We start from the raw sequence: 24,481 nt of genomic DNA on the forward strand, positions 1-24,481 counted from the left end.
CAGCATCAGCCCTCTGTAAGACTGGGAAATCAGATACAAATTAAGCTAAACGATCTTTACTTCTGAAGCATTTTTGTTTGGAATGATTGCACTTCTTGATTTCTAAATTATTCTTCCATTCTGTTTCATCTGTTTGTTTTCATTTGCTCATCATCATCGTCATGTTTTTTAAGTGTTTACAGCTAAAAAAAAAAAAAAAAAAATTAGATGAATCAAAACCTGACCTGTAAATGACAATAAATAGATGTTAGGGATTTTTTTCTCCTGAGATTTTTGTCATACTGTCTTAAGAAAACTGAACACAGCGCTGCCTCTCAGCCTCAGTGCAGTTGGTAATGACCTCCTACATCCACTCCAGTGCTACAGATGGGTCTGGCATCCTCCGCTAGTGTTCTGGGATAGTTAGCCATCAGACTATATAACAGTTCACACTAACCCCCACCCCCATATTACATCATGTCCAAGTGCACCCACAATGTAAAACACGTAAATACGTAAATACCATTTAAATTTAAATTTTAAAAATGTTTAATTCTAATTTTCTATTTATATTAATATTTATATAAATACCAAATTTGTCATTTGACTTTATATTTCACTCTCACTTGTGTTTTTTTCTTCCTGTCTTTCTCTTGCACTGGTGTGTTGCAGCTGTCAACTGAAATTTTCCCTTGGTGGGATCAGTAAAGTCTTACCTTACCTTACCTTACCTTACCTTACCTTACCTTACCTTATCTTATCTTATCTTATCTTATCTTATCTTATCTTATCTTATCTTATCTTATCTTATCTTATCTTATCTTATCTTATCTTATCTTATCTTACCTTACCTTACCTTACCTTACCTTACCTTACCTTACCTTACCTTACCTTACCTTATCTTATCTTATCTTATCTTATCTTATCTTATCTTACCTTACCTTACCTTACCCTACCCTATCTGGGTTGTTTGACTACTTCTTGAGCAGCACTGACCACATGATGCTGTGTATTTGTAAAATAGTTTTGGGAGAGAAGTTGTTTTGGTAGAACATATGCACATTAGGGGTGTAACGGTGCACTCCTTTGTACCAAACTGTTTTGGTTTGGGGCCTTCGATACAATATGAAGGTGTACCGAACGAATACATATAGCCCATGTGAAGAACGCAAACACTCAGGGAGGAGGGTGGCCACAAGCAGAACCCATGTACAGGGTTTCCCCTATATACATTCTACAGTGGCACCACTGCTGAAATCTCAGTGCTGCTGCAAAAAAACCCCAAAACACTTTATTCTGAGGCACCAATAGGGGGGGTGGGGTGGGGGGGAGTAAGCATGACAACAGAAAGTATAACAGAGGCACAGAGGCTGGGTCAGACGGTGGAAGCATGTTAAGTTTCACTTTCGGTTTTCGGTAGTTACGGAGCACACACCCCCTATACTCCCCCCCTTCACTGTCCCAAAAAAATATGAAAAATGTATCAAACCGAAGACCCCTGTACCAAAAATGTACCGAACTGAAATTTTTCTGTACTGTTACACTTCTAACGCACATGAGGAAACGTGTCCTGGCATTAAAATGACTAAATCAATCCAAATGAAACAGAACACAAAAAGACAGGTGTCTTTGTCAAAACTTGCCATTTTCAGAGTGTCGCTGCAGCTTCAAGGTTGATTCTTTCTCATAGTGAGGGGGACTTTCAAAGTGACGTACTCATAGAGGAGGGAATGAAAATGACAGCCGTACAACTGCGAAACAGAAATATTCACCCCTATTCCAGCCGAGGTCTTCAAGGAAACCAGACTGTGTTTTCCTCAGAGACCACGAAGATAAAGTGCACGTCTTTAAAAGCGCTCCTAGGACACCTATCGCTGCAAAAAAGGTTGAAAATGACTTTACTCAGTTTTATGAATATTTAATCTTTTGAATGCCCAGACAAGAGATAGCTCACTTGTGATAAATGCCAGGGAATGGAGCACTCGTTCACACTTTTCAGTCAGCTGCAGAGATAAACCTGGACGCTAGGAAAGTTTTTTGCTGATCAGTGACTAACTTTGAGTGTTAAACTAGTCTGACATTTACATCTAATAATAGATCTATGAGCACATGCATTTCCTTCTTGACCAAACTGAGCCAGTTGCTGAACCCGTGAACTAGCAAACTACTTACTACTGATCCCTCAAGCTACACTGCTTCCAACAACGAATGCATCCACCCACATGCACATCTATCTGTATCCCACACATACAGCTTAAGCACAATGGGATGGAGAAAGATTTGACAGAGGTGTTCATCTCTGATCATGCTGATATGGTCCTTGGAGGTTCTGAGTGAAGACGGAGGCTTAGCCCACCAATACCGGCCCACAATGCAACTGAGGGGTCAAAGACGTGCCCTAGCACACGCCTGGACCAGTATGATGGAAAGACCCAGAGGTGTGTTGCCCTGCAGCTCTGGTGGTAAGATACAAAGGCTGAGGGAATGTTTGTGCTGTTTGGACAAGACTGACAAAATACCACCTGTCATATATTCACAGCCCAGAAACACGCCTGACCATCTGTGATGCTAACACCGACTGACAGACAGGGGGGAGGAGATGAAGAGACGGAAACTCAGAAGACGGACATGAAAGCACCAAACAGGGCAAAGGTGTGAGAAAAGTCTTAACAAGGTAATGCATAAGAAACATACACGCTGCTGTTTCTGCAGCTAGAGGGAAGGAAAGTGTATTATATGAATAAACTATATCACTCTATATTAACACAACAGTTATATAAGCCAACATATATAATTCTACATCGTAATCCACTAGATATGTGCTCAATATAAACCCATATAAATATAATATACAACTGTTTATCATAGGAACATGTAAATTATTTCTTATAATTTATATTATATGTGATTATGTCAAATCTTATATATTTTTTATGTAGCTCACAACTGTATTACTTAATATGAAAAAACAACATTAGTTTATTTAAACATAATTTATAAAATGCATAATTTAACCTCCTGAGACCCAGGCAAGTACAGTTTTTTTTGTTTCTTTTTTTTTTTTTTTCATTAAATAATTGTTTTGTTTGGAAACAGCATAATGCAACAGTGTTTTATGACACACTTTGTTTTTTTTTAAATGGAAAGTATTTGGCAGTGAACAGTGAAAGCTGTGAAACTCTTGTCCCCTACAAAAGAAAAACTAAAATGATAAAAATGCATTGCTGGGTCTCAAGATGACATAAACTCATATAAATACAATATACAATTGGCTGCAATTTTCCTTATTATTTATACCATATATGATGATCTCAACTTTATTTTTATATTATCCACAACTATATTGGTTTATAAAAATGCAATATATAAAATGTATAATATATACATGTATTCCACTACATATTAGCCAACCCACCCTCTTCCATAAACCTGTTCAGCAAAAGCTCCTTGTCGATCTTTGTGATATTTTTTATTTATTTATACATTTATTTTTTAGTAGTGACACAGTTTATGAGACATAGTGGAAAAGAAAAAAACACATAAACAGAGGAGAAAATAAGCAAACAAAAAATATTGATGAACAACAACAATGACAACATCATATTACAATGAAAAAGATAATAAACGTGAAAAGCAACTAAGCAATATGAACTGATAGGGGCGATAGGGAAAAAGGAAGGGGGGAGAGTAAATGAGAGGGAGAAGCGGGGGTAGAAAAGTGAGAGAGTGCAAATAATCATTATAATAATGATAATGATAATAACAAGAACACAATAATATATGGTAATAATACTAATGGTCTCCATATTTGTAATATTTGCATATTAGTACAAAGAACAGGTATTGCATCCAGTGTAAAAATGAAAAATATGTCCCAAAAGAAAAATGACGGATTGATTTTAGCAAAGTTTTTAAATGTTATTTTAAAAAAAAGTGAAAAATACAAAACTTAATTGCATATTTGACAAAAATATTGTGAGTATTCAGACTTGGGCTCATGAATCATTATTCAAACCTAACGTGTGTAGTCTTTTGTTAAATGATCTTTTGTTATATAGTCAGAGTATCTGCGCTCAGTGTCTGAGTGTAATCAGTGTAAAATCCAGTCACGGCCAAAGCAAATGATGAAATGTCAAAGCTTCTTTCAGCTGTCATTTGCTAAAGGAGCTGTGAAATCCAGCCGATGTGAAACCATTCTGTGTTTTATCAGCTCAGTTTTGGAATTTTTTTTTTATTTTTATTTCATCTTTTGACCGAGCCAATTTGTTTAAAATGTCGAAAGTGAAAATGTGCACCGATATGAGCTCCATTGCACTAACTTTGTGAATCATACATTTAATCAAAACTTGATCTCTCTGTCAGTGAAGGCGCGCTGTTATCTGCTCCCCTGGTGATACGAGTCAAAGTTAAAACATGTACAGAGATGCAGCCGGGCCTGATAACGCATCACATCATGAAATCTGGCACAAGGGTGACAAGCGGAAGAATATTTTGAGGGAATTATCAGAGGAGGCAGTGGCCGTTTTTGAGGTGGAGTGCATTCATACAGCGTGAACCTCTGTGAGCGGGCGCATTAGTCACCAAGAGCCCCCTCCCCTAATGGTAACATCACAGAGTGCAACAAAGTGGACAAAGACAAAACATGAATCCTGAGAGGTTTTCGTGCTGCCTATTGGCGATGCATGCTAGACTTTGAAAATCTAAACCTCTCCTCTGGTCATCAGTGATTGCAGAGAAACTTTTGATATGGCCGAGTTCAGGCGACAGTGGCGGCGGCGGCGGCTTTGGTCTGTCCTGTGGTCTGCCTGCAGCGCTGTGGGGGTTCGCCTCTTTTGGTTTCTTATTACATTTAGTTACAGGACTTAAAAAGCTGTCGTCGTCAGAAGTACAGCTCTGGTACGTCCTCCCATCGTCCTCTGTCCAGGCAAATCCCCCCGGGGCCAGAAGCACCTGTCCTTCAAAGGACGGTGAACACTGCTGTCAGGACGGCCGTTCTATCTGCAAATCACCATGCCTTCAGGGAAGTGAGGACGAGACACATGAGGATGAAGGACTGAAATTCTTAGTGGAAGCAGGCGATAGGGATGCACACCATCCTCAGACTACAGGAGCCGAAGCATGTCAGTGATTACTAATGACTGCACTAGAAAGTTTAAAGCACTAAACGTGTCCCTGTCACTCAGTACTTTGTTGTATGCCTGTAAAATTAGTTGTACTCATGTCTAAACTCATCTGAAGACGTAAATATGTAAGAAAATGGTTGAAAGATATTATATTTTCTATTTTGGCTATTACCCAGTGGTGTAGTGGTCCCTGGAGAAGTGAATATACTCTTTTTTTTTTTCAGTCCAGAAAAACACCCTGTTGTAGAAACAGTGACATGTCAGACTACTGTATTTATTTACACTAAAAATCCATCAGTAGTATTTGCTCACTATGATAAAATTATCATGACTTGATCAGGTGCAGTTTGTAGGTTTTACTGGTCACACAAGCAGCTGCATGAATGGAAATGTATTCAACATGAGGCAAACATAGGATAACGTTAGCCTTTCATAAAGTTAGCCTTTCATAACATTAGCCTTTCGTAGCGTTAGCCTTTCATAACATTAGCCTCTCATAACATTAGCTGTTCATAACATTAGCCTTTCCTAACATTAGCCTTTCATAATGTTAGCCTTTCATAACGTTAGCCTACTCACACAGTTAAACTATTGGTGACACTATCTCTTCTCCTTTAATTTTTTTTTTTTTTTTAAGTAGTCCATAAAAACGCCCTTTTAAAAACAGTGACATGTAAGACTACACTATTTGGTTTACCCAAAAATCCATCAGTAGTATTTGCTCACTATTATAAAATTATCATGACTTGATCAGGAGCAGTTTGTAGGTATTATGGGTCACAGCAGCAGCTGCATGAATGGAAATGTATTCAACAAAAGGCATACAAAGGATAACATTAGCCTTTCATAACGTTAGCCTACTAACACAATTGAACTATTGGTGACACCATCTCTTCTCTAAATGTGCAGTCACATGGCCAGTAGTTTAAAACAGTGACTCATTCTGAAACCACCTTAAAGCTTACCTCAGAATTACGTATTCCGTGAAAGTAGGTTCTCTCGATATGTGTCACTCACTTGAAAGACGTTTATTCTGCCTTTCTTGTTCGCATTTACAATAATCGTGCATTTCTCACCAAGATGTGCAGTGACCGGTCAATCAACTGGGGTGGCACTGGTACCTGAGGTGTCCAATCAGGTTCCAGAGGTGGTCAGCGCTAGTTAGCAGTATTTTCCTCAGCATGACCTGCCCTACTCTGCCTCTGATTGGCTCAGCAGTCCTCATGCCTAAAGTTAACCAAGCCAATCAGTGAAGGCACAGAGTACTAGCCAATTAGAGGCAGAGTAGGGCGGGTCATGGCTTCACCATCCTAGGGGAAAAAAATGGGCAATTTAGCTCGCAGATACTACTGAATGGGGCGCATCAGGGGGGATTTAGAAGTGGGTATATGCAATGCTGACTTAAAAAATAAGTAGGTACATACCCTGGACTGCACCACTGCTATTACCATTTCATCCTTAGAACGTTTGTGCACTGTAACTGTACAGAAGTTGATACCGTGGCCTTCTGTATATACAGTTTATATGCATTTAGACTTCCTAATTTTACTTTTCTTACATTTTTTTTATTACATCTGTCTATAATTTACTAAAGAGACAACATCTACCTTCTTTGTGTTTACGTACAGGGTGAATACAGATAATTCTGATTCTGATCCTAATACATTTTCAGAAGTTGTTTCTTTGGTCTACAATTAGCAAGTCTTGCTAAAAGCTTACATTTATAGATGGATTTCTCCAGGAAGCAGCAAAAATGTAATGAATTAAATCTCCGACACCAGATGTTCAATTTATTCAGAATTAGAACAACAGAATCCAGTTTGATGTGTGTTCTGTTCTGCAGAAAAATGATACATGCGCCGCAAATGATGATGAATGAACACAGTAGGTTATCATGGACGCACGAGTTTGTTTCCCAGTGTTTTGTTCTGTTTTATTCTCCCTCCATGGTTAAATCATTTCAGTTAATCTTTACCTCATTACATTAACACAGGAAGCCAAACATCAAATTAATCTACTGCAAACTCTGGATTTACTCTCTAAATCCTCAAATTTGATGATCTACCCTGAATCTTACTCATGTACGAAGATAAAACTGGAGCAAAAACTAAAAGACTCAAAAGACTGTTGTGTCAGCTGATAGTTTACATTATAGCTCTGTTAGCTTAGCTCTGTTTTTAGACAGACAGCAGACACAGTAAAACCACAAACCACTTCTGTTTTCTGTACAGTTTGTGTTGTCAATAGCTGAATTAAAAATCTGTTTGGAAACGAACAAACAAGGTCAGAACTGTCACAGTTTAGTCTGAACTGTGGATCAACAAACAGCAACTAAGCAAAGACAAGAACATCCCATAATAACTTCATACCTTCATAAGCCTTAGACTCAAACTACCATTTCAGTATCAAACTCCCTTCTTTTCATTTATATCTGTGTCCAGTGGTGAAAACATGTCTAGTTTTTACCACTTTCTTTGGCTCTTAAAGTTGTTTCTAAGTGGTTCTCATCCCATCTGATCATTTTCTGATGCTTTGCTCAAAGGCCTCGTGGTGTTAGTTTTCCTCACCAGCAGAGTGACTCACTACTCCCTCTAGTGGTCACATTAATCCTCCGGCCCATCGCTGGAAATAAATTCAGTTCATATCTCTATAATCCAATACATTTTCATCTTTGGCAGAACGTCAGAGCTCTTCATTCTGAACATCACTAGTCACTTTTCCATTGGACATCTGCACAAAACTTTATCGATATTTACCAAATGTAAAAAAAAAAAAAGAATTGCATAATGTAGTTTTTTCCATTAAATCACAAATGCAATGATTTGTTTATTTATTATCGTGAGATGACACGAGAAGTCATTCCATCAACATGGCGACGAACATAAATATGTTGATTTACAGAAATATTCATTATTATTATATATTACCCCTCTATCCCGTACTAAATTAAAAAATGATTCGGTTTCCTGGTGTGTCCACACATACCGTGCCATGTTTGTTTTAAAACTCTTCTTCTTCTCTTGTTGTAACATCTGTCAACATCCGGGTTTTTTGTTCATGTGATTCTAGTTGCATAAAAAGGTCTTTCCATTGCAGTTTTGTGTTATATACCAATTTTGCTACACCCAAAAAACCACCTCTTGCCAGCGCAAAAACTTTTCATCCAAAAACAAGAGTTTTAGCGAAAGTGACGTTTTTCCATTAGGCAAATTTTTGTTACTTTTCAAGTTTCAAGTTATATTTTCGCAATTTGAGGATCAATGGAAAAAACACTATTGATAACTTAATTTGTAGTAGAATTTCTACACATAGCCCATTTAAGGACATTACAGCTGTCATGTAATATTTATTTCCTTCCCTCCGTCCTGAATTAGTAATGTCTCCAACCTCTGTTTTTTAGTGTGATGTCAATATTTAAACGTTTCTCCCAGAAAGCGTGGAAAAACATTTCAGTGACTGTTTATGGCAGGAGGATGTTCTGTATAAGACTGAACAGAATTTAGCCTTTGTTTAGCTTTGACTCAACAGGAGTTTAATAAGGATTTAGCTTCATGTTTGGTGTCTTGAATAATGAAATAACTCCTCTCTGTGTTTAAGTAATTTCCAGTCGTTTTGTTCCTTGAGGTCAGCTGAACATTTCTGAAGTGTCGAGTAGTTAAGACCTGTCAACATGTGAGTCATTCCACTTTTGTTCCTGTGACTGTGAAACAATTCTAGTGCTATTTTAAAGTTCTGAATTTCTCACATTTGTCCTTCATGAGCAATGAGTGGGATGACAATTTCACTGAGGATTAAAGAAACTTTAAAGTTTATTTGCAACATGGAACAAAATGTAAATAGTTATTTATTTATGTGATATAATGAAAAAAAAAAAAAGTAATATTACCAAAACAAAGAATATGTCATTTGTTCATAATATTTTCAGTTTCTTGCAGACCTGTATAATATAGTTGCATGGTGTCTACATGCTACTTGGAACGGCAAAAAGACTAAATAATAAAATATCAGTAACATTTCTAATATATCTGCAATGAATATTTACTCTTCCTACGAAAAAAGTTTCAAGGAAGCTATATTTGCTGTAGAACTTTATGAGCTCAAAGGTTTTGCAAGGTCTCATCAACATAATATAAGTCTAGAGATGAATTTTTTAAAGAAAATCTATGACATAACCAGGGAGGGCTGGAGCGGCTCACTCTAATCTAAACCTCACACCTTAGTTTGTTGATGTGTAAAGCTGCTCAGCTCAATCACATCTGTTTTACAGACTCTGTTGGGGAAATGACTGGGTTATTTTAAATTTAAATAATAGGTTTATGGTATATGAGGATGTGGCCCTGAGGTCCGTATTACCAGGTTATTGACTTTCATAAGCCGTGGCATGCTTTGGCTCTGCAGCTGATGGAAAAAAAGAAATGGCTTTGAAAAACAAACTCAGATGGAGGCTTGAGTACTGTCTGCCAGCTGCTGAAGGCAGCAGTGACAGAACCACTGCAGACAGGCCTTTGTGGACGGAGCTGGTGGGAAGTTTACACTGGAGTGACCACTGTCGACATATGGAACCAGTAGGAAGCAGAGGAGAATCACTGCAGTCTGGCAACTTGACAGCATTGCCATGAATGTCAACTAGAGCTGCACAATATATCGTTTGAGCATCGGCATTGCAATGAACATGTGCACAACAGTCACATCGCAGATTCTGCAGTGTAGGAGGCAAATGAACGCACTGTGTTCTCATCTAATTTCAAGGGTACTTGACACACACTATGCGCAGCGATCCACCAATCACAACGGTTCTTAATCAGTTTGCCGAAGCAGACCACGCCCCTGCATATGGAGTGAGTCACTGGTAACAACATTGAAAAATGAGCAACGAACAAGAGAAAATCACCGAAAATGAAGACTTGGTGCCAAAAAGAAAAGCAATGTCAGTTATCTGGAATTATTTCGGCTATAAGAAGGAAGATACTGAAACCTGTGGAGTTAGGACTTGATTGCATAACCATTGTTTTTGACAACTTTTAATGGTCTAACAATTTTCTCCGTGACCGTAGATGTAAATCTATATGCAGAGAGCTAGCCAGGGCAAAAAGAGATGCACTGTCTGTAAAAGAAATAAATCATGGATGTTTTTTTCAGTGAAATGAGGGGCTCTGTCTACAACTAGACAAAAAGTGACAAATGACTATCACACCGGCTAAAAATGACAAGAAATAACAAAAAAGTAGAAAAGCACTCGGAGAGCGCAGACCTTCACCAAGGCAGATTAGTGCCCCCCCCAATCACCACCAAAATGTAATCATTTGTTCCTTGTGCCAGTATCAACATTTCCTAAAATTTTCATCCAAATCCGTCGGTAGCTGAGGTAATACGAAGCTGTAACACATACTGATCTAGACAAACTAAAAGGTTTGAGCATATGGAAAATAGTTGAAAGTTTATTTCTATAATTTCATTTCATTATGCACATTTACTGTTGTTTTTCATGATAAATATGATAAAAAATTCAATTCTGATTTTTGTTTTAATTTTTTGTTATAGCACACTGTTGTTTAATGCCCAGATATTGAAAGTGAAGTTCTTCCTGAAAAAGGATGCTAAAGAATTGGCAAAAAAAAAAAGACATTTTCTGACAATTTTATTGCAAAAACAACATAAATATGTTGGGGCGGTCATGGCTCAGGTGGTAGAGCAGGTCGTCCAATAACCAAAGGGTTGGCGGGTCAAATCCCGCTCTATCCTAGTCAGTCTGTTGTGTCCTTGGGCAAGACACTTCACCCTCCTTGCCTCTGGTGCCACTCACACTGGTGTATGAATGCGCTTCTGTCAGTCTGCCCCAGGGTAACTGTGGCTACATATGTAGTTTACCACCACCAGAGGGAGAATGTGAGAGCGAATGAATAATGGATCAATAATGTAAAGCGCTTTGGGTGTCCAGAAAAGCGCCATATAAAATCTAATCCATTATTATTATTATTATTATTATTATTATTATTATTATTATTATTATTATTATTATTATTATTATTATTATCAAATAAATCTAGGCCAGCTATAATGGTAGTTCTTAAAGGATTCATCTGTATCATCTCTAGGCTTAAAGTTAGGGGCATGTTCTTAATGCATCATATAGGGTATTCATAACTCATGGTGAGCCTGTGTCATATGCATGTGCACACAGAATAACAAACACATTCAAAGCTAAACAAACACTTTCATCTTGCCAAGTCTGACAACAATCGGCGTCGGTCTATCGAGCTTCCCTTGCCTTATTTTTGTGCATACAGTATCTACTTTTACCTGCACGTTTGTTTGTTTGTTTTCCTCCCACACTGCACCCGTCTATATTTACCCTTTCTGAATAATTCTTGCTCTGGAATGTGGGCAGATAGGGTAGGGTGACAGTGCAAAATTCATATAATAACTCATTCTTGTGTCACTTTCACTGTTTATAATGAGAGGAAGTGCAGTTGAGTCAGCTCTGAGATGGAAAAGTTCAGAAATTGTTCAATCTTCCGGCCATTTCTTTGTTGCTGCCTGCCACACACCCTGACCTGCATAAATACTGTGTTTCGCAGTGGGGGGATGTGCTAATAGGAGTCTGGATTTCCCTTTGCCCATAAAACACAGACCATTGGGGTTTGAGTAATGAGCCAGTGCCACCTGTACCCATGATACCAGGGGAATGTGCACTATAATGCTGATGAGCGTCTGAGGGCCAGTGTGCTGGTGTGCTTAGCCGTCTATTCACAGCTCCATCCTTTTCAGAAATGTTCCTTACTTCAACTTTGCATCTCCCATTTGAACCAAAAGCTTCGACAGAAAACCTGCATTGATGTGAAAGAGAGTCCTGGGCCTCATTTATGGTGGAGGGAGCACATTTACAGTACCGCTACGCTAATGGAAACTCTCTTTGGGAATGGTTCAGCGTGTGCTTGGAAACAGACTCCATATAGGCACAGATGTAAAAACGACTTTCTAATTGCTGTTAGTGAGCATCAATTAACTGCAGTGCAATTTTGGGTTTACAAGTCACTAAGTAGCAGAACATACGAAATTCACAGAGAGCGGTCTGAAGATACATGCTCACTTATGTGCAACATGGCTGGCTTTATTCTCATTTATTTTTCAAGGTATTTTTTTCAGTGTCTCATCTTTTCTTTGAGCATCATAAAATCACTTTGTATTCCTTGTATGCATTGAGGAACCGTATCAAAAAAAAAAAAAAAGACACAAAGAAGACTCAAGCACCTGCTATTATTTTTCTATGAAGCTCAGCTATTAGACTTATTCAATAATACTCATACTTACCGATGCTAAAAATAAACTGGACCTTCGAACAAGTACCGTCAGTCTAGACTGGTAATTTCAGTTACGTGAGCCATATTTCCTGAAATCCAGCGAAATCATTTTGATTAGAAACTCAGAATGAATCGCTTGCAAGGACATAAAGTGATCCAATAACACAGGGGTCTGCAACCTGTGGCTCTAGGGCCACATATGGCTCTTTAGCCTTTCTCTGTGGCTCCTCTGGTCAAAAAATACAAAGAACATTATGAAATGACCTGAATGACTCATTACTTTTTAACATTGTTATAGGCCTAAATCTATTTTAACTTTGTCTATCTGCAAAAATGTGCAAGTTTTACACGGAATAAAATAATTTTTTGATAGCATAAAAACTAAAATGGATCATTTTCTTGCCAAATTCAATACAAGATGCTCAATTTGCATTTGTTCATAGTTTGTAAGTAAGCCATTATACGTGAACGTTGCCCTTTTTCCTCCATTGTAATGCAATGTAATTATGTTTTGGAAATAGTGTCCATCATTAAAAAAAATTACAAATCTTGAATGTTTTCTTTCTTGTAGTTGTATAATTTCATAAATGCACCAGACATTGCATTATTGTAATGGAAATACAAAGTTAAATAGCAAACTAATCACAAATAGGCTACAGCAGAGCAGCTACCTCATGGTAAAATGTAGATAGGTTTAAATATTTTTTTTCATGGCTCCAGTCAGATTTCTTTCTTTTTTTCCAGACAAAAATGGCTCTTTAGGTTGTAATGGTTGCCAGCCCCTGCAGTAACATATGTATTTATATTATGCTCCAAGGAATTCAATTAGAGTAACATTTTTGATATGAACAAAGCTTCTAATGTACAGGAAATGTAACAGGTCAAACACATGGAGCAAGAATTTACATGGGACATGGTTATTAGGCAGTGATATCTGACCATAAAACAGATTATTAAAGGTTTACGCAACCCGTCTCTTTTGATGTACATAGTTATAGGAGGGTGTTTTACTCTGACTATCATCATTAACAGTTAAAGGTTAATGTTCTTTATTATCCCCGAAGGGAAACTCAGTCTCTGCATTTTAACCATCCTAATACGCACACAGCACCTAGCACTAACGGTTAGCATTAGCATGTAGCATATTTGGAGCAGTGAGCTACCATTGAAGGAGCTCGAGGACAAACTCCAGATCTTCATTGGTACCATTGTTAGGGGCACTGACAGGAGAATTAACTCATTTGTACCCGCTGTGAAGGGAAAGCGCCATTAGGTAACTACAGATGGGTGCTTCTATGACACTGGTACCTAAAAACAGGACATGGGGGGCTAAAAAGTCAAACAATATGTAGACTAGACTAATGTTATGAAGCAAGTTTGGAAGCAATTTGGGTCTAGTTTAAAAATAAATATTTACTGAGATAAAAGAGAAAGTATTTTTTCAGATAAAACACATTTTTCTATTATTTTTATACAAAAATCTGCATGTAACACAGTAAAAAGGACACGAAAAGTATGCATTACTGTTTTTTCCAATTATATTTTTATTCTCTCGCAGGTACATTTTGGGAATCAAACTATTTATGCAAGGCTGTTTCACAAAAATAACTGCTGTTGCAAAATCACTCATGATTTATGTGTTTAAATGGGCAGGTTCTGCATGTAACGCAAGTGGAAAGGAGGAGTTACATACAAAATCTGGAATGAGACTGCCGATTCATGAAAAACCTGCATGTCTGGATTAGAAAAACCAGTAAGATCCTCAGATTTCAGTTTCAATCAGTCTAACTTGCCGTGGCTCTAGCATGATCGGATCGGTGTGGCGCTACTTAATTATGATTGGCTGTCAAAACATGGACAAATTAATTCTATTGAAACTGTATCGAGCATGTTTCATATTTCTATCGAGTGAAAGTTATTTCGCGATATATCGTTATCGTTTAATCGCCCAGCCCTAAATCTATAGGAGACAGGGCTTTTCCAAGCAGTATTAAACTTCACCTTCTGCACTGGATTCACTTTAGAGCCGAGGTCCATGTCCTTTAGTTCCTTCATAATGATAATAATAAACATGTATTTGGAGTTACCGTCATCCTACTGCTGTAACACACTGGAGATCTAAGACTCTTTATGAGCTTGGTATCCTTAAATTGAAAACCTACTTTTGACCAGATATGAAAAGTTGAATTTGTCAGAGCAAAGAAAGAAGACTTTACTAACTTTGTCTAAAGTTAATGGAGTCAGAAAGTCTGCAAAAACAGACCACCACATGACTGTTTTTGGTGTTTTTATGACGTGATGACTAGAATAAACTTTAAAATTACCTCATATTGCTTTTCTTTTAAAATCACAACTACAAAGCATTTTACAGTGTACAGTATATAGAAGATATTTTATTATCTTCACACTGATCTTGGCAGAGGTTGTGATTGTGGTTGTGGACAAACTGTACACAGCTGTGAACCTCGATCTGTTCATTCCCTTTGGAAAAATGAAAGCTTTATTATCTGATATTTTTACTACTGTTGGAGTTGGCTTTATTAATTCTTTTTGTTCCTCGAAGGTTGGTTATCTAACTTTATATATCACAGTGTGTATACTGGTTGTTTGGCTATAAAAAATCTTGAGCTCAAGGTGACTGCTGGGTAAACTAAAGCTATTAAGTACAATTGATGACTAATTCTGCAGGTGAACTCAATTTTGTTTTATGGTTCGGGTAATAAAGTTTTGAAGTGCGTATTATTGCTTGGGTGTTTGTTTTGTACCCAACTGAATGTTACTGCAAATTTGTGCAATAAAGTACAGCAGGGAAAGGGGAAAGCAAAATTAAGGAAATATAATTTTTTCTGTGTTGACTGGAAAATGTTAAAAAGGCAACTCCTAGAATCAGTATGAATAAGCAGACATAAAGACTCCTGCTTAGATTAAGATGGAGGGTCTTAATACTGATGTTACATCAATATTCTGTCTTAAATGTTAATGTGTGCTTGTTGTTCCTCATCTAGTTAGTATGTGTTGTCCATTACCATCTGCTACACCCTGTGTTATCACTAGTTTTATTTACTTATTTAATCCCTTGTTTTATGTTTGGTGTACAGCACTTTGGCCAGCTGTAAAGTTCTTAAAGTGCTTTATAAATAAAGTTGGTATGGTATGGTATCTGCTATTGTTCTTACCATCGCTGGTGTGTGCTGCCCTTTACCATTAGTGCTATTGTAGTTTTTTGGGTTTTTTTTTCTTACCATTGTTGGTAGGTAATTATTGCTGTTCTTTGCCACTTGTGGTATTGCAGTTTTTTTTGTTTTTACCATTGTTGGTATGTATCTATTATCATGTAAGTTGACGGTCAACTGTTACCTGTGGTAACACCACCAGGAATGTACTTTGTTTCTATTTTTTACACACATTTTGGTTATGCAATGTAAATACTGTCAAATGAGTTTATTCTAATTTGGTATAGGCCTATTTTGTTCTATTTTGTCCATTGTTCTGGCTTGAAGTCGAAGGATAGGAGTGAGTATTTAAAATGTTATTATGTTCAGTTATTTGATGATGAGAATGGGGGTGGGATTAAATAAGTTTTTCTTCTTCCCACTCCTTTTGGAGTATAAATGAATGATTTTTTTTTTTTTTTTTTGGGGGGGGGGGATTGTGAATTTGTTTGTATTCTATAAATGCTCGAAATAATCAAACAAATGAATTAACCCATTTTCTGGTTGAATGTGTTACCATCAATATTACAAATTCATGCAAAATATATTTTTTTTATCTTTGTGTTTTTTTGTTTAATCTTATACCAATTGCCAGTATATCATCCTGGAACTGAATAAACCAAAATATAGCCACAGTTTGCTGCCTTAATAAAATCCTTCAGAGCCAGAATAAAAACAATAATAGAAATATATACTGTAAATTGTATTGCAAAGTTAGATGCACTTCCAAAGTAATTAATAATATTTGGCAGCCACAATCACATCTATTGAATATTTAATCTGCCATCCACTATAGATATAAACAACAAAAATTATTCATGCTTATATATACACAACAGTATGTGGGGGAGAAGCTATGAGAGTAAAGTCGAATTAAAGTGTGCTGTCAAATAGACAGGATGAATGGCTGTGAATTGCTCCTTGTTTTCCATTATTCATAAAGGTATTCACATCTGAAGGAAAGGCACAAACAACACCAAAACATTCACTGTGCTAAATTATTGACAGAACCTCAGGATTTCAGAAAGGTTTCCCCACTTTGATATTGTTCAAGTTAAGCATAGCATGCGGCTGTGTTCTTCATCTTCTAATGCCCACTCTTTTTCCTGGTTGCTTACCTTTTCCCTTTTCACTTACAAAATCACCTCTTCTCCCCTCAGCCTCCACCGTTAACAACATAGCCTCCATTTGGTTTTGGAGCAAAAGGGATAAACAATTTAAGATTTGCTGTCAAAAAGGTCCCACGTTCTGATTTATTTAAGTGAGTCAAATTTAATAGTGCACAGGATGAACAAATGCACAGTCATGGCCTCACAGCACATACTGAATTATCTGTCATTTTCAAAACTACAGCTGATGAATTCAAAGTGTAGGTGTGAATTCAATGCTGAGCTACAGCTACATGGAAAAGCTATGAAATATGAATTGAGTCAGGCGCCAATACACAACTGAGGTCAGCAGAGGTCACAGCAAATACACTACGGCAGAGGTTGTGCTAGACATTTTTATCATCTGTCTTTTTGACGGACAGGGGCGTAAACAAATTCCGTCATAACACATTATTATGCGTCATTTCAAATTTAATTTTAATAATAATAATAATAATAACAATACATTTTATTTATAGGTGCCTTTCTTGGCACTGAAAGACACCCTATAGTTAACAAGGAGAGTATTTAAAAAATTATATTATATGATAATGAAAATGATAATGATGGTTTCAATGATGAGACATATTTCGTATTATTTAATGTTCAAAAACATCTTGATGCAGTCACTGTAGTTGCTGCTGGCTGATAAATGTTATCAGTATTACTTGCCTGTCCTTCATCCTCCACCACATCAGTCTCTCTTTTTTCACTCTGTTTATCAATGCCATCACATTAACTGGGCTTTTTAAAATAATTAAGGAGACTTGGCTGTCTTGACATTTTGCGCTAGCAAAGTAGTGTATAATTTTGTCTAAAGTGAGTTAAACAACGAAACAAGAATTGACAATGATTGCTTAATATGCACACTGGCCATCAACTGGACAGGAGGTGTACTACAGGTGAACTAACCGAGTCATTTGAAAGAAGTAACGGTGTTGTATTCAGAGTAGTCATATATGGGCACTGTAGGGTTATATACAGGTGCTGTAGGGTTATATATGGGCACTGTAGGGTTATATACAGGTGCTGTAGGGTTATATAGGGGCACTGTAGGGTTATATACAGGTGCTGCAGGGTTATGTATGGGCACTGTAGGGTTATATACATGCATTGTAGGGCTATATATGGGCACTGTAATGTTATATACAGGCGCTGTAGGGTTATATACAGGCTCTGTAGCGTTGCGTACAGGCACTGTAGGGTTATATATGGGCACTGTAGGGTTATATACAGGCACTGTAGGGTTATATACAGGCACTGTAGGGTTATATACGGGCACTGTAGGGTTATATACGGGCGCTGTAGGGTTATATACAGGCACTGAAGGGTTATACATGGGCACTGTAGGGTTATATACAGGCACTGTAGGGTTATACATGGGCACTGTAGGGTTATATACAGGCACTGTAGGGTTATATGCGGGCGCTATAGGGCTATATATGGGCACTGTAGGGTTATATATAGGTGCTGTAGGGTTATATATGGGCACTGTAGGGTTATATACAGGCACTGTAGGGTTATATACAGGCATTGTAGGGTTATATATGGGTACTGTGGGATTATACACAGGTGATGTAGAGTTATATATGGGCACTGTAGGGTTATATACAGGAACTGTAGGGTTATATACAGGCATTGTAGGGTTATATATGGGTACTGTGGGATTATACACAGGTGATGTAGAGTTATATATGGGCACTGTAGGGTTACATACAGGAACTGTAGGGTTATATACAGGCATTGTAGGGTTATATATGGGTACTGTGGGATTATACACAGGCGATGTAGAGAAATGCAAATGTGAGTCAGTAGTTCATGTGTGTGAGTGATGTGGCTATATCACAAGAACCAGGTTTAATTAAACATGCACACACTGTCAGCAGACGAGTATCCTTCTGCCTATCTCCTCCTTCAAAACTGATTCTTGGGAGATTCAAGACAGAACAAACACTAACTTGCAGTTTTTGGTTGGCTTGTATTTGCCTCAGCTCCAGTCCCTCGCTCTTAACCCAGACTTAAAAAAAAAAAAACACCAGTCTGAAGCTGGAAGTAGAAGTAACACACACATTCACCTGAGGAGTCCGACGGTGAGCATCCTGCTGACAACTGAGCCAGCTGGGGATTCAAAGTTTGCTGAACGGCACCAAGGCAACAGTAATTGAAAGAGGAGAGTGGGTTATGTTTGCAATCTGGGTTTGTTCACCTTTAGACTTCTTCTTGATTTGGAGTGAGAAAAGAAAACTAGTGTTGTGGAGAAGAAACGCTGTCTGTTTTTGACAGATAGAACCAGAAACCATAAAGAATCTATTAGCAGCCACATTCCCTAGTTAAACAGCAGCAGTGTGGTGTGGAAATATGTGATAAAAACAAAAAAGATGAAATAAGCCTGACTTGGCTGCTCTGAGCTGAGGTGGCCAAGAGCTTTCCATTACGACGCCAGACGCTTTGATCATGTTGGATGTTACTGTAATACATGTCAGTAATGCTCATTATGAAGCAAAGTGTGATAGTTAGGAGAGATCCAACGAAGATGGGTAATGTCCACTGCCCCGCTGACACCGGCGTCTTCACATGGGCCTTTGAACGCTGAGTCACGGTTTGGGTTGAACCACCAGAGGCTTCAGAGCGCTGAGAATTCCCACAGCAACGCACCACAAAATACTGGACTCCAAGAAAGAGGGATCTCTGGAAATAAATCATGCACGTCCTTAAATGGACACATGCCACGCAAAGTCGAGTAATCACAAGGGGACAGTGATACCCTGCCAACCTCATATTCATAGTGTAAACAAGTCTAGAAATATGTGGGATGTGATGAATTGGACAGATGTTCTTGGCTTGTTTTCAACATCTCAGAAGGTTGATTAGAACTTTGCAGATATAAAACACTGTTATTCTGTCTTCACTAGCGTTTGGCAACTAGCTGTACAGTTAGCTAACACAGCCCCAATAAACACCCAGGAAGCCTCTTGCTGTTTTGGATATTTACTGTGTTGACTGTAAAACTGTACATAAAAAAACTAAATCCATCCATCCATTTTCTTCCGCTTGTCCAGGTCAACAGTCAACAGTCTGAACAGGGATACCCAGACTTCCCTCTCCCTAGACACCTCCTCTAGCTCCTCCAGGGGGATCCCGAGGTGTTCCAAGGCCAACAAACAGACACAGTCTCTCCAGCATGTCCTAGGTCTTCCCCAAGGCCTCCTCCCAGCGATGCATGCCCAGAACACCTCCCCAGGCAGGCGTCCTGGAGGCATCAGAAACAGATGCCCGAGCCACCTCAGCTGGCCCCTCTCGATGTGGAGGAGCAGCGGCTCTTCTCCGAGCTCCTCCCTGGCAAGGTTATTATCGTTAACGAAAACTAACGAAATGATGAAAACTAGAATTGTAAAAACATTTTCGTTAACTGAAATAAATAAAAACTATCATTAAAAGATAAAAACGATAACTAACTGAAACTGTACTGTGTGCTTACAAAACTAACTAAAATGTATTAAAATTATAGATAAAATTCCCTTCGTTTTCGTCTTTGTCAATGTCAGATTGATACGAAAGCGATTTATTTTTCAATTTTAGCAGCTGGCACTGTATAATATTTAACGATCCGTCACTTCTCGTCACTTCTCGTCACTTGTCGTTTAGAGTCATCTTCTGGTCCCCACTCTACCTGGAAACATGGAGACTAAAGTTGGGAGAAAGCAGCAGAGTCCTGTCTGGGATTTATTTGAATATGACGGCGAAGAAGATAAAAAATGTAAAAAAACTAAAACTAAAACCAAGCATTTAGAAAATAACCAAAACTAATAAAAACTAGCAAACCTGCTCTAAAAACGAATTAAAACCAACTGAATTAGAGAAAAAAAAGTCAAAACTAACTAAAACTAAACTATAATGAAAAATCCAAAACTATTATAACCTTGCTCCCTGGTGACTGAGCTCCTCACCCTATCTCTAAGCCACCATATGAACACAATGCATGTTATAAGCATGTATCTTTTTTTTATGAAAAAATGTGTTGAGCTACAAAACATAATGTATCATTGCTTTGTATTATGTAAAATATACACAACATTAACTTAAAGTTAGTTACAGTTCCAAAAACAAACAAAAAAAAAAGTTTCTTAACAATAGCGATTAACACGACGCTAAAACACAATGAAAGTCCCATATACATGCAAACGCTATTAGCATCTTCCATTTTTACAAAAAAAAAATATAGGATGAAAAAACCCAAAGAGCCTCAACTGAGTATGTAAGGTGAATAAATATCTTATTACTTGACAATACTTATAGGAAGAGATTTTTTTAGGGCTAAATAACAAGTAACAAGGCTTTAATGGTAACTAAGCTGATAACATGTCATGAGCTATATGAAAACTATGCTAGCTCTGAGTAGACAAAACGCATGAACTCAAACTGAAATAGGTGTAGACAACGTGCACAGTGCCCCAATGCATGACACAAATTAACGCAGAACAAGTCATGAATTCACCTTTAACATCTGGTAAGGACCCTCTGACTTTATGAGCAAACTATATGAGCATTAATTCAGCGTTACTTCATACATGGACTCATTTGTAATCAAACTGCCAAGATTTAAACCCACAATATCTATTTTCTGTCATGGTTCCCTTAATCAAAACAATAGTAACAGCAGTAGACATCACTTGGTCCACACATTACACTGGGAATACTGTCCCAAGGTCTTTTTAGTCTGTATGAGGATGATCAATCAAAACAGCTGAAGCCTTCTACAACCGGGTGCATGACTGGCAATATTTTACTGAACCATATTATGTATCCAGATGACCTGGTCGTCTGCAGTCCCAGTAATTCAAAGGGAATAAATAACTAGCTTGAGTAATTTCGTCTTATCTTTTTTTTAATACTATTTAACCGCTCCCTTTTTCAGACAAGAGTAAGGTATAAGGTGTTTTATCTTGACGTGTTTCGAATGCCATCTGCTACTGAGGCAGGCTGAAGATAACAAGGTAAAATTTATACTTAGACTTTATTCTTGTCTGAAAAAAGGAGCAGTTACATAGGATAAATAAGTCTTTTTTCTGTTTTCTTTGTCAGTTGTTGAATACTAATCTGACTATCTGTAATAATGCAACTATCCTGGACATTTTATTACCGAAAGATTTGACAAATGATGATATTTCTTGGCAAACCAGTGCACCAGTGCATCTTTGGTTTAAGCTAGCAGACAAGAACAACATCCGGGTATTCCATGCATTCTTGATTTATGCGAACTTTCAAATGGAACAGTACTTGTGCGAGAACGGAAGAACAGACAAGAACGCATATTGAGAAATGGCGCATGTTTCTTGAGCTTTGAGATCTACCATTTCTAGAGTTAAGAAGAAAACGCTGATTGGCTGTTTTCCCATTGTGCATCAGTGTGTTCCAGATCTACAGGAGGAGGATTTTTGTTACAGACTGTTCCATTTTTCCCTGAGTATGGTGTATCCTGATCAGAAACATTATTTCCTAAAAGCTAATTGGCTGGATGATCTGTTTGGGGAATATCTGAACTGCCTCTCCATGACCCCTTCATGAACTTTACATCTTGTGGGCGTATTTCGATCAGCTTCGTGGGCTGCCGAGAGTATGGGATGAACGCTCTGACATGACAGAGATATGATCTTCATTGTCTGAGGAGGCCCCATCTCCACTGATGGAGCAATTTTCATGCATCTTGATTGTCTTCGAGTATCCGTCTCATTGCTTGTTGGGCTGTAAATCTTGTTACTCTACATCTGCAGGTCATGATTCATTGTATAGAAGTACGGTGAACTTACAGTAAAATGCAAAATCATATACCTGCAATATCTACAAGTGACCCCATCAAACAGATACTGAACATGTAATCAGAGACATTCATAAGAGGAAAGATTTTTCTGATTACGGATGTAAAAACGGCACACAAAATTATATGTCTGGGGTTGTAAACGCTTGATTAACTTAATTCACAGTTTCGCTCAAAAATTTACATACCCTGACAGAATGCACATGGGACGGTCTTGGATGTTCCAATATGACAATGACCCAAAACACAAGGCCAAGTCCACCTGTCATTGGCTACAGCAGAAAAAAGTGAAGGTGAAGTAGTGGCCATCTCTTTGGGGGTGTATCAAACATGCAGTTCATGCAAGAAAACCCAAAATCTTAAAGTAACTGAAGGTGTTTTGCCCATAAGAATGGGCACCTTCACCATCTGAGAAAATAAAGAGCCTCTTCCACAACTACCACAAAAGACTTCCAACTGTTATTATTACAGTTTTTGGGGCTACGATTCCATTCAGAATTGATTTTCGATTCAAAACGATTTTCGATTCAAAACAATTTGGTTCATAATGATTTCTATTTCAGTCTATAGGTGTGCAAAGGATCCTCATGATCTACTCCAGTCTGTTTTGCAGGACAGAATGACAAATGCAGACAATAAAATGGCTTTTACACATTAATTAAGTTTTAAACATTTGTCCATACTTGGCAAGGAGTTTGGTGAAGCACAGCAGTGTGCGTTGGTTTGCTGCTGGTGGCTGACTCTGCACCGAGATCTCATGATTTCATGAAATCACAGTGTATGTGACGCAAGTTTATTGCATTTGGCATGCTATATTTACACATTTTCATCCTTTGACGTGTTATTTAATGCCATTTGATAGCATGTCAATGCACTAGCTGCTAATTGCACTAATCACTAACCCTAACACTAACCACTAATCGCGCCAGGAGCTAATCACGCTAATTGCGCTAATCGCTAACCCTAAACCTAACTCTAACCGCTAATCACGCTAGCTGCTAATCGCTAATCCTAAACTTAAACGCTAATCACGCTACCCGCCAATCACGCTAATGGCATGCAAACTGCTGGCAGATTTGTTATATTTTTTAAAATCGATTTTGGGACATTTTAAATCAGTTCTGAATCATAGTAAATGAGAATCGCGATTTCTATATAAATCGATTTTTTGGCACACCCCTAGTTTCTGTTGTCAGTATGATTTAAAAAGTGCAAACACATTTGTTTGACAACAAATGGCTTCACCTGACCACTAGCCACAAGTGAAAGAAAAGTTTTTGTATTATCGTTTATATTCTCTGAAAAATGGTCAAAGAATCAGAGATTCTGCTAGGGTATGAAGACTTATGAACACAACTGTATATAACAAAAGAACAGAGAAGCCACTTTTCCAAGCTTCTGTGTCAATAATAATAGTAGAAAACTCCACCTGTGAGAGGCTAAAACAGCCTTTTCTACAGTCAGAAAGCACTCCCAGCAGTAGTTATAAGTCTCATTTCCTCTGAAACCTCTTGAATTACAATGCGCTGAAAGGTATGTAAAACCTGCCCAATGACGCCAAAAAAAACCACCGCTGCACTGACGCTTTAAGAACTAACAGTGTGGGGAGAATGGTTTCACTCAGGAATCATTACAGCAGAGCTTGGATCACCTGTCAGATGTGTTAAAATCTGCAAACATCTGCATTTGACAACCAATTTGATGGAAAATATAGCTTCAGGTTTCTGTGAGAATGGCTGCTGTTGTGTTTTCATCAAGACTGAGCAAAAACCTGGGTGTGAAATTAAGTTTTATGTAACTGAAATCCGGTTAATTTTATTACATATCACTCCATGCATAAAGTTCCTGTGAATTAACTGATGATCAAGTAGATGTGAAGTCTTTACATAAACTCATTTTAGTT

At 37.8% G+C, this 24,481-nt stretch overlaps 1 protein-coding gene and 1 long non-coding RNA gene across 4 annotated transcripts in view; both read right to left on the minus strand.

Moving 5' to 3' along the window:
- The window catches only part of asic2 (acid-sensing (proton-gated) ion channel 2), an 862,844-nt gene that overhangs the window by 315,139 nt on the left and 523,224 nt on the right, over positions 1 to 24,481 (minus strand). The window lies entirely within an intron of this gene.
- Positions 10,082 to 23,942, minus strand: LOC115424121 (uncharacterized). The gene is made up of 3 exons (XR_003936051.1): positions 23,931 to 23,942; positions 19,859 to 19,862; positions 10,082 to 10,142 (listed from the first exon to the last, which is right to left on the minus strand). It is a non-coding gene; the product is annotated as an uncharacterized LOC115424121 (long non-coding RNA).

This window comes from Sphaeramia orbicularis, chromosome 8, assembly GCF_902148855.1.
Source record: "Sphaeramia orbicularis chromosome 8, fSphaOr1.1, whole genome shotgun sequence".
NCBI lineage: Eukaryota > Metazoa > Chordata > Actinopteri > Kurtiformes > Apogonidae > Sphaeramia > Sphaeramia orbicularis.